We start from the raw sequence: 9,435 nt of genomic DNA, 5'->3' as shown, positions 1-9,435 counted from the left end.
TGGCTAGGGGCTGAATGGGAGCTGCAGTCACCAGCCTACAACATAGCCATGGCAAGGCCAGATGTGAGCTACATCTGTGAACTACGCATCGCAGCTTGTGGCAATGCTGGATCCTTAATCCACTGAGAGAGGCCAAGAATCAAACCCAATACTAATGGATACTAGTTGGGTTCTTAACCAGCTGAACCACAACAGGAATTCCAATTTAGGGCTTCTTTAAATTTCTTTCAACAGCGTTTTATAGACTTCAGTGTATGCAGCTTGTCAAATTCACTTTGTTTGTTTATTTCAGTATAACTGACTTACTAAATTTACTCCTAGGTATTTTATTACTTTCAATTTTCCTTAGTGTTTTAATCCTTTCCTTTACTATCTGCCAAAACATTTATGGCATTTTGATGTCACTTAGCATGGGCCATCACTTTTTCCATGTTTTATAGGAGCTATCTTACTAGCAAGTTTGCACCAATTCTTGGGGTCTTTGATAAATGTAAATCTTGTGAGAATGTACCCAAATTTTTATCTAATCTTATGTTCTATCCTTCCTAATCAAGTATCCTCAGAATCTAGTCCCATATGTATTTCTCCCATCTCCTGCAATCCATGCTGGTTAAATTTTTTTTTTTTTTTTTGCCATGCCTGCAGCATGTGGAAGTTTCCAGGCCAGGGACTGAATCCCAGCCATAGCAGTAACGCCAGCCACAGCAGTGACAATGCTCAGTCCTTAACCACCAGGCCACCAGTGACCTCCTGGTTAATCTTTCTATTCCTTTGGGATATGGTTTCTTTCCTCCCTTACCAGGCCTAGCATGTCCCCAAGGGAGTAATGCTGCCACCTACCATCAGTTACAGATTTACTGGACAGGGGAATCAGTAGGAGAACATCCTGGGAGAAACATATTTTATTGCAGGAAAAGACCTTGGCATTGTCTCAAGCAAGGGGAGTGTATGACTCTTAGCAGGAAAGGGTGGCTCACTTCTGCAGGCTCAGAGAATCAAAAGAAGCCTGGAAATATAAGATATTGGGGGCATCAACTCAGAGGTCCCCATCCCATGTGTCAGGGTCTCATTTTTCCCAACAACAGCCCTGTTTCGGATTAGGAAACCTAGTTTAGTTAGTAGTTTAACCTCCTTTGGAGCCTGGCCACATTGATGATTTGGTTTGGTCTAGTCCTCAGCTTTTTCTGCCTTCCTTCTGCAGGCTATGAAAGCCTCTTTACCAAAGAGACCCTCTGGCTTTCACGTTTGGCTTTCAGTTGCCTGCTAGTCACTCTTTCATCTTTTAGTTTTCTTCTCATAGAGCTTCAATAGAGCTAAGCAATAACCACCCAATCCCACTGTCCTTATAGTTACTATTTTCTCCACATATTGCACTAACTAATACATTCTCTTTTACTAGATACTATCTCACGTCACCCCTGGTGAAAGTTTGAGTACCTGGACCTTATGCCAGAGGCTATCTGTGCTCCATCCATCACCAGTGATGAGGTCCTCCTATCAGCTGGGTGGTGATCCAGCTCCAAGACCTCATCTTATCATCTGCTTTCTCAAATCTCTTTTCTGGCCCCAACTACAGCAGTTTCAGTTTTCCAGGAAGCAAACTCTGAGACAGACTTTAGTCTTCAGATAACTATGAGGAAGTGTTCTTGGGAGCAATGTCTGTGGATTAGAGGGGAAGGAAACAGGATTAGGCAAAGGGGAGAAGCTAATCTGAGGTGTAGGCTGGGTAAGCTCAACGAACCCTACTGGGAGGTCTTGAGGAGAAATGCCCATCAAAGTTGCCCTGCACAGGGCTGATAGCCAGGCCTCCCTATCCTTTCCTTGAGCAGTCCTTGGATTTGTGCCATCTGGACCATCTGGGAAAGGGCATCTCCTTGGACAAGGTGAGTCTCTACAGACAAGGCAAACCCTGAAGGGAATGATAGCTGATAGTGTGTCAACCACCAGTCTCACAGTGGGGTTCCAAGTCTTTCCTTGGGGGACAACCAGTCAATGCATCTCAATGTCTACCACAGGTATCACACAAGCAACTTACTCTCAAATTGTTCAGGTAAAAAAAAAAAGTTCAGGATAGAGTTCCCATCGTGGCTCAGTGGTTAACGAATCCAACTAGGAACCATGAAGTTGTGGGTTCGGTCCCTGGCCTTGCTCAGTGGATTAAGGATCCAGCGTTGCCGTGAGCTGTGGTGTAGGTGCAGACATGGCTCAAATCCCAAGTTGCTGTGGCTCAGGCGTAGGCCAGTGGCTACAGCTCCGATTAGACCCCTAGCCTGGGAACCCTCATATGCCACAGGAAGCGGCCCTAGAAAAGGCAAAAAGACAAAAAAAAAAAAAAAAAAAAAAAAAGGTCAGGAGTTCCCATTGTGGCTCAGTGGTAATGAATCTGAATAGTATGCATGAGTACAAGGATTCAATACCCAGCCTTGCTGAGTGGGTTAAGTATCTGGCAATGCTGTGAGCTGTGGTCTAAGTCACAGATGCAGCTTGGGTGTAGTGTTGCTGTGGCTGTGGTGTAGGCCTGCAGCTGCAGCTCTGATTTGACCCCTAGCCTGGGAACTTCCATATGCCACCGGTGCAGCCTAAAAAGACCACACACATAAAAAAGGGTTCATTGTGCTATGTGTGCAACATGCCTATAAGTTTGAAATACCCTTAAAAAAAAAAAAAAAACTTAAAAAAAATGAACATAAGAGTTCCTGTTGTGGCTCAACAGGTTTGGAACCCAGCTAGTACCCATGAGGATGTGGGTTCAATCCCTGACCTTGTTCAGTGGGTTATACAAGGATCCAGCATTGCTGTGAGCTGTGGTATAGGTCACAGACACGTCTTGGATGTGGCATTGCTGTGGCTGTAGTGTAGGCCAGCAGCTGCAGCTTTGATTTTTGTAACCTAGCCTGGGAACTTCCAAGTGGCGTGGATGCAGCTCTAAAAATGAAAACAAAAACAAAAACAAAAACAAAAGAAAAACATAAATGAAATGAGACTAAGGAAACATCTAGAAAAGAGGTTTCTATTGCTGACACAAAGGAAAGGGAATGGTGTTGAAAGGTGAATATTCATTTGAATGAGTAAAATATGGATCACCAGAAGAGTTAGTGGGAGGTAAGACTGAAAAGGCAAGTTGAGGCTTCATCCTTGCTGATACAACATACTTCTTAATAGGGCAACAATAGAAAGTGCCTATTTCATCACAGCTAGACCTGCCTTTAATTTCACCTCACCTCTTCTGAGTAGGTAAGTCTTTCCGTGATTATCTTTAAGAGTTTACTGTTTCATTCCTCCCTTTTCCTTTTGTTCCTTTCCTACCCAAGGCCATTGTGGAACTTGGAATGTGAAGATGTGAGTCTTTGCTCAGCTTCCCATACTGGGATGAAGATTAGTTTTAAAATTAATCTCTGAGTCACAGAGGGAGGAGGGAAAGAATTGTTTTAATCTCTTCCTTTTCCCTTCTTCATAACCTGCTATACAGCTAAGTCATTTTTAAAATCTGTTTTTCCCCTCTTCCCCAAGAATCACTTGCCTTTTATTGTTCCTTTGGAAACAGTATTTATACACCTTCAGAAGCTTCTAAAACTGGAATAAATTTTTCTTTGCTGAATGGACCACCAGCTAAATTAAAGGAGACTTCCTTAAACTGCTTTCGTGTAAGTAAACCTATTTCATATCATACTGATTGCTGGAATCTGAGAGGTTACATACGGTTCCTCCCCATCCCTTTCTCACTGTACCCTGTCTGGCCTTTCCCTTTGTCTCTCTTGGGCTGTGTAGAAGGCATTCCTGCTTTCCATGGGACTTGCAGGCAGAGACTCTTCTGGCCTTCCTTCCACCTTTGCAGCATGCTATGGCATGTCTCATGCTCACTATTTGACCACTTTTCTTTGAGGGATAAATAAGCATGGAAACAGTGAATGCTACATTTTTAAAAAGAGGGTATTTTTTTAAAAAAAAAAAAAACCAATTTACATATTAAATCTTGAAGAAAAAGTCTTACTGAACTAAATCACTCAGAAAGTGGGGAGAAAATTCTATTGTGGGTAAAGTAGGCACTTAAAGAATATCTGTGAGGAGTTCCTCAGTGGCCTGGTGGTTAGGATCCAGCACTTTCACAGCGTTGGGCCCAGGTTCAATCCCTGGTCAGGGAAGTGAGATCCCACATCAAGCCACTGCAAGCTGTGGCCAGGAAAAAAAAATCTGTGGAATGAATTGAATGAAAGGAGAGCTGGCTTAACTTCAGGAAACCATGCTTTAAACAGACAAGCTTCTGGATGGAGATATTAATAGCACCCCTTATTTATACAGTCATTTAAGATTTTCAGAGTGCTTTCACACACATTATCTCATGAAATCCTTGGAACAGCCCTGCAAGGGAGGTGAGGCATTTTTAATGATAAGATTAAATGACCTGCCTGGACTCTAAACAACTAATAAGTGGCATAACTGGGCCAAGTACCCAGGTCTGCTGACTGTGGTTGGTGCCAGAATTCCAGATGGATTTTTCTGATTTCAGAGTGGAGTCTTCAAAGATTACTGCTAGGGGACCTGGTCTTATTTAAAATTTTCATTGACTTTTTGAAAGTGGGATCATATAAGAAAAGTCACTAGGCTGAGACGTCCTTAAGCTCTCAAGGGTAGTAAACACCAAGCAGATTGATTTAAATTGAAGAGAGAATACATTGCACAAAGCTATGTAAGTGGACAGAAATATGGCCAATGAGTTTCATTCTGTACTGATTTTGGATAATGTATTTCATATCGTTAGTCTGAAGGATACTTAAAAGAAGATGAACCTGGAGCTATGTTTTATTTTAAGAAAGAGAACCATGACTTAACTGTTGACGCTTTCCTAAAGTCATATAACAATAAAAGGCTAGTCCTCCTTGCTAAGCAGGTCAAAAACAAAACTGAAAGCCCTGTTTTGTCCTACAATCGACAAAATGGTAATGAAGCCATACCCGGAATCAGGCATCTAATTCTGCCCTGAAACCTTAAAAAAGAGCCTAGTCAATACACCAGGTCATAGAAAAAGGACAACTAAAACAATCAAATAGATTTCCTAACCTAAGAAGAAAGTTGCTTTAAAAACAGGGTTGAGTGAGTGGATATTGGGAGGAAATCCTTATTAACCTTTCTGAAATATATGTTATAGAGAGCAATTACAATATTCAAAAACACTTCATTTTCAACATTTTATTGACTATAGTCAGACAATATGGTCAACACTAGCATTTAGAGTGAATAAAAAATAGAAGTTCACTATCATTGTCACAGAATACCAGACAGAGTGAATCTTTAGTCCAACTCGGCACAACTTTTCTTGTATTCTTAATAGATTGGCATCTGGTTTACAGATGCCAGTTGGGTTTGGTTGGTATGTGTTTGTTGCCAGAGACTCATCAACCCCAGTGAACTTGCAATCAGGTTTTTCAAGTTGCAAATCTGAAGGACTGGACTCTCCCAGAAGATAAAGTGAAATTGTTAGTATTAATAACCTTCTCAGTAAGGTTTATCTGGGTCTTACAAACGCCAGTTTTCTCTGTGGTTTCAGCATTTCTTCTGAGCTAGGAAAGTACACAGTCCCTATATGACAGTTATGTTCCCCAAAGCTAACTTCTAATTTGGTTGTTTGAAACTGAAAATGCATTTTCCCCAGAGAAACAATGTGATAAATACTGGTTAGGTTCTCAGGCCAGCTCTTAAAAGCCCATTTAAGTCCTCAAGCAGCTCAACTATGAGAGGATGAGAACTGTGACCCATGACACTGTTTCCATGGGAAAATGTGCCCCAGGAGCGGAACAAGGACTTCCTTCCTCCCTCACTTCCTACCTATCTGATTAGAAGCCAGTGTGTTTACTACAGGAAACACAGCTCCTGCATGCAGGCCACTGGGGGCCCTCAGCCTCGGGACACCTTATCCACGAGGTGGAGCTACGCTTACCACTCCCACCCTGACCCTGTCAGTGAAGCGGGTGGGGGAAGGCATGGAGTCTTTCCTAGACCCCCTTCTCCTGAGTAGGGCTGTTGGGACTCTTTTGAGGGGTGGAGGGTTCAAAGCTGGCTACATAATTTCTGAGGCCTCTTGTTCAGAAAGTAGGGGAAAGAATGGAGGGCACTAAAGGTACAAAAATACAAAGACTTTTTCTTTTCTTCTGGTCTCTCTTGACTTGTCATGGTGTTTAGATAGTCAATAATTATAACTAATATCATTCTAAGTAAGGAAAAATGAAAATTTTAAGTTGTCAACATGAATTTTATTTATTTATTTATTTTTTATTTTTTTGCTTTTTAGGGCAGCACCTGCAGTATATTGAAGTTCCCAGGCTGGGGTCAAATCGGAGCTGCAGCTGCTGTCCTACACCACAACAACGTGGGATCCATGCTGAGTCTGCAACTTTCACCACAGTTCATGGCAACACCAGATCCTTAATCCACTGAGCAAGGCCAGGGATTGAAGACATTCTCATGGATACTAGTTGGGTTTGTAACCTGCTGAGCCACAGTGGGAACTCCTCAGCATGAATTTTAAAATGAATTTTTATATTGTACAACGCTGGTTTGAAATACAAATATAAGAGCATTTAACTCCTACATGAAATAACCAAAATGACACAATTTCTGTGTTGCAGCTCTCACATGCATGTATATTTTGTTCTCACCAGAGCAGTGCAAAACACTTCAGAAAACTAACTTAACCCTTCTTGATATATGCACATTCTACCAACACTCTATACCTTTGATTTACTGAGGAGTAAGAAAGGGCTGGAAAGAAAATGTTTTCAGCAGAGGCAGTTGGCTAATTCAGGGAAGTAACATAAGAAAGGATGTAATAGGGTTCCTTGATCTTTTTGTTAGAACACCATTGCCTTCTTCCTGTGTTTTAAGCAAGTTCTGCTTCTAATAGAAAGCATGACTTCTCAGAGATATGTGTAGACATAACACACTTTGCACTTGCTTTGTTTCACTGAACTCCAATGCATTGTGTGTCCACCAGGATTCTGTGCTCCTGGGGCAGTGAGAAAGCTTATGTGAATGAGTGGCAAGGAACAATGGACAGGCACTGTGTCTATCACCTGTTTACATGCATGCTCCATTGTTCTATCCAACCTCACTACAAAACGCGAGTTCAAAGGTAAACTCATTAGGAATTTCAAGATGGCAATACCAGAGTATTAAAAACCAAGTATGAGGTCTTTTTGAGTATGGGGTCCTGCAAAATGCCCTGGGTATGGGGTAAGGTGGGCTGCAAAGCAGGAAGACCTATGGTTGACTGGGATGAGAATTCACTGAGATAGAGCCTCTTGAGGGCTTGGCCACTTTCCCTTCAGAACATCACACATAGGGTACTGCTAGAAACAGTGAAGGCGTCGGTCAAGACTCTAGAAGTGGGTGTCAGTGGTGGTAACTACCAGCTGGCAAAATATGTCAAATAGAAGGAGATGGGATAGTGGAAGTGAGACCTACTAAATCATATCCTCTACTAGCTGATAACTTGAGCACTTATAATGACCAATGTGAACACATCTTCAGCACAAGTTTAGAGTTACAGATAGTGATTAGCTTCAACAGATAGCTTGATTATTTTGCAGTGCAAAAAGGAGGGGAAATGACCTTGTGTACTGAAAGCTGCTTTGTCCCCAGAATTAAAAATATTTATCACTCTGTGGATGGGCTGAAGGACACCTTGTCTAATCTTACTTTTATTTGCATTGGCCATGTGGCAGAGGCCCAGGTTGTTCTAAAAAATTATGGATAGTTAGGAGTTCCTGTCGTCGTTCAGTGGTAATGAACCCAACTAGTGTCCACGAGGATGTGGGTTTGATCCCTGGCCTCGCTCAGTGGGTTAAAGATCTGGTGTTGCTGTGAGCTGTGGTGTAGGCCAATGGCTGCAGCCCCGATTTGACCCCTAGCCCAGGAACTTCCATATGTCACAGGTTCAGCCCTTTAAAAAAAGAAAAAAAAAAAAAAAAGAAAAAAAATTGAGGCTAGTTATAGAAGTCTTTGTGGTCTCAAGAGTTCAAGTTTCAAAAATACAGACTCTCCAGAACTCTGTTCTCACACTAACAGGGCTCTAGGGATAGGAGGAAGATGGATAGAGTGCAAATAAGAAAATCCTTTGGACCAATTTTCCCTAAAGCCGAGTGTCACCATCTGTATGCTCCTCTTGAAGAGTGTGTGTGTCGGGGGGGAGGTGTAGGCTACAGTTATTATTATTTTGTCTTTTTAGGGCCACACCCACACCATACGGAAGTTTCCAGCTAGTGGAATCTGAGCTGTAGCTGCCATCCAATGCAACAGCCACAGCAATGCCAGATTCGAGCCATGTCTGTGACCTACACTACAGCTCACAGCAATGCCAGATCTTTAACCCACTGAACCAAGCCAGGGATCTAACATGTATCCCAATGGATACTAGTCAGGTTCATTATTGCTGAGCCACAATGGGAACTACTACGATTATTATGTTAGTAGTTTAATTCTACGATTTCTGCAAATTTACCTGGCTTCCAGAAAATACTGACTTCCAAAGTAGATAAACTGCAAGGAGGTTCCTTTGATTATTTACTGTTCTTATAAAATTACCCCAATAGGTATTTCCCAGTACATTTAAGAGTATAATTTCATAACCATTATTCAAAAAGTAAGTGTATAGATTGTTTCAGAGATTTTGTTACAAGGAAAGTCAGGTTTTGTATAAAAATTTTAAATAGTTTACTGAAGCTTTTCTACAAAATCCTATTTACCATAGCCTAAGAGAATGATATAATGCTTATAAAATGTCTACCTGAAATAGGTGACTTAATAAATGCTATTACCTTTCTGCTGAGGGGTAAGCTCTTTGTTGCCCCATCAAGTTAAATGTAGGATTGTTGATTTTCATTTACAGGTGTCTCACTTCAAAAAAATTAATGTGATCTGCCTCTCATTGAACTTTACACACAGCTTCAATGGGTTATGTCTAAAAATACTATCTTCATAATCTTTAATTAGTCAGTCCTCATTATTTGCAAATTATGAATTTGCCTACTTGCTGAAATTTGTTTGTAACTCCTAAATCAATACAGCATTTTCAGTCATTTTTGGACACACAGAGTTGTGAAAAAATTGTCACCTTTGTATACATTCCCACTGAGGTTGAAGAAGGGATACTTTGCCTTCTTGTTTCGACTCTCATACTATGAACAAATGTTCTTTTTGTGGTATATTTAGCATCATGTTTTTTGCATTTTTGCTGTTTTTGTTGGTGATTTAGCTGTTTAAAATGGCTCCCAAGCATAGTATTGATATGCTGGCTAGTGTCCCTAGGCATAAGAAAGTTGTGATAATGCCTTTTGGAGAAAAGTTAAGTAAGCTTCATTCAGCATGAGTTATAGTGCTATTGGCCATAGTTTGATGTTAATGAATTAACAACATACATTAAATAAGGTGTCTTTAAATAGA

This window comes from Sus scrofa, chromosome 1 (genome assembly GCF_054392235.1).
Source record: "Sus scrofa isolate SSC_HxYL_T2T_F1_AM1 chromosome 1, Sscrofa_HxYL_maternal_Yorkshire_Landrace_v2.0, whole genome shotgun sequence".
NCBI classification, from domain to species: domain Eukaryota; kingdom Metazoa; phylum Chordata; class Mammalia; order Artiodactyla; family Suidae; genus Sus; species Sus scrofa.
Note: the sequence above shows the minus strand (reverse complement) of the source record.